Here is a 2,500-nt window from a genome sequence, read left to right as displayed (position 1 = left end):
TAGGCCAAGCTTTCGGTCTACTGACGGTCTACAGTAGACCGAAAGCTTGGCCTATTAAAAAGAACACAAAGGGGATTTAAGTGTGCAGACATTTTTCTTTCAATTTTACACAGTTTTTGTTTATGTTTGGCACCTTTTAATCGAGAGTGCGGTGTGATCCGGCTATACACAGATTTACTACAAAACAAAAAGAGATGTCCATAATCTCTTCTGAAGATATCTTCTGGCTTACTAGAAACAAAATAAAAGAGTAATTATGAGCTTGGCTTTTTCAATTTTTGAGTTTTTGCATTTTGAAATTTAATGCATATTTAATTAGATATAGTCCAATTACCATATTAAAACATAACATTTCAGAAAACTTGCAATACATTTTTCCCTCACAAATATGTGAGTAATCACCGGATTAAGTTTCATAGTGATATCGGCAAGCTAAATTTTTTGGCCTATTCACCTGGAGTGTCTCTTGACCCTTATAATAAGCCTATGGCAGCTATGTTGAAAAAACTCATTTCCCAAAGTCAGATTTTACTAGATTTTTAATATGTCATTTAGCAGGTCCAATAGTAATAGAATCCATAAAAAAACCTTTTGTATCAATTTTTTTGGGGTTAAACCCTAAATGTACTCGCCTAAATGCCCTCTTTCAAGTGGCTAATAGAATCAGATTTATCACTAAATATCCTACATATGGTTTGTATAGGCTTATAATGTGAAAATGGTGTGATTTTAATTGTGTCATCCTCTGATTGGTCTTATATGCTAATGTAGAGTAGAGAGTAGAGTAGAGTATCGTTTATTGATCCCAGGGGGAAATTAAGGTGTCAAGTAGCATACACACATAAATAAAGACATAAAGACATTGTCCACAAGACATAACACACATATTTACACATAAAATAAAATAATCATATATAGCTCGCTGTTGCATACTTATTGCCAAGGCATCTCTCTCTCTCTCACACACACACACACACACACACACACACACACACACACACACACACATACACACACACACACACACACACACACACACACCAAAAATATAAAGTGTAAAGTGTCCAGTGTTCACATGTGCCTTAGCTAAGTGGCACATAGTAGCCAAGACAAGGTGGCCATAAAGTGTCCAGGAGTGTCCATAGTCTCTTTCCTAGAACAATGTCCATTGTATTCCTTAGAAAAAGAGATGGGGGGTTAAACACAAGTCACCCCCTGTGTCACTCCACACACACACACACACACACACACACACACACACACACACACACACACACACACACACACACACACACACACACACACACACACACACACACACACACACACACACACACACACACACACACACACACACCAAAAATAAAGTGTACATAGTCCAGGAGTATCAGTAGTCAGGGGGGTTACACACATCGCAGACTGAGTATCTACCCACACACACACACACACACACACACACACACACACACACACACACACACACACACACACACACACACACACACACACACACACACACACACACACACACACACTCAGCTGTGCATTCCGCTGAAAAGGAGTCAAAGGGTAGAGAGTCCAGGTAAAAAGAGTATGCAGGAGTGGGATCTGTTTATGCAGTCCAGTCCCCTATGATGATCTCTCTTTGTGTGTCCTTCTGTGCAATGTTGAAAAGCTGAATGGCCCTGGGTACAAAGGACTTCCGCAGCCTGTCTGTCTTGCAGGAGATGGCGCGCAGTCTGTAGCTGAACAGGCTTCTCTGGTTGTTGAGGACTGGGTACAGTGGGTGCTTGTCGTTGTCCAAAATAGAGTCCAATCTGCCAAGTGTCCTCTTGTCGGCTGTGGTTGTGAGGGCGTCCAGTTCTGTGCCTACAACAGACTCTGCTTTCCTCACCAGCCTGTCGAGCCGTCCAGCATCTCTTTTCCTAATGCTGCCACCCCAGCATGCCACAGCATAGGAGAGCACACTGGCCATGGCAGACTGGTAGAACATCTGCAGGAGTCTGTTGCAGACATTGAAAGATCTCAGCTTTCTCAGAAAGTAGAGTCTGCTCTGGCCTTTCTTGTACAGTGCATGTGAGTTGGCAGACCAGTCCAGTTTAGAGTCCAGGTGAACACCCAGGTACTTGTATGTGGAGACTGTCTCCACAGTCTCCCCCTCGATAGAGACAGGCACCAGGGGTGGGGTGGTTCGCCTGAAGTCAATCACCATTTCTTTGGTTTTGGTGGTGTTCAGCCGCAGCTGGTTGGTTCTGCACCATTTGACAAAGTTCTCCACCAGTCCCCTGTACTCCCCCTCCTGCCCATCTTTGATGCATCCAACAATGGCCGTGTCATCCGAGAACTTTTGCATGTGGCAGGTCTTCGTGTTGTAGTTGAAGTCAGTGGTGTACAGGGTGAACAGCACGGGGGAGAGCACCGTTCCTTGTGGAGCTCCAGTGCTGCTGACTACAGTCTCTGATGTGAGGTCACCTAGTCTGACGAACTGGGGCCTTCCTGT

This window comes from Engraulis encrasicolus, chromosome 2 (assembly GCF_034702125.1).
Source record: "Engraulis encrasicolus isolate BLACKSEA-1 chromosome 2, IST_EnEncr_1.0, whole genome shotgun sequence".
Taxonomy (NCBI): domain Eukaryota; kingdom Metazoa; phylum Chordata; class Actinopteri; order Clupeiformes; family Engraulidae; genus Engraulis; species Engraulis encrasicolus.
The sequence above is the reverse complement of the archived record's forward strand: the minus strand, read 5'-3'. Positions refer to the sequence as shown.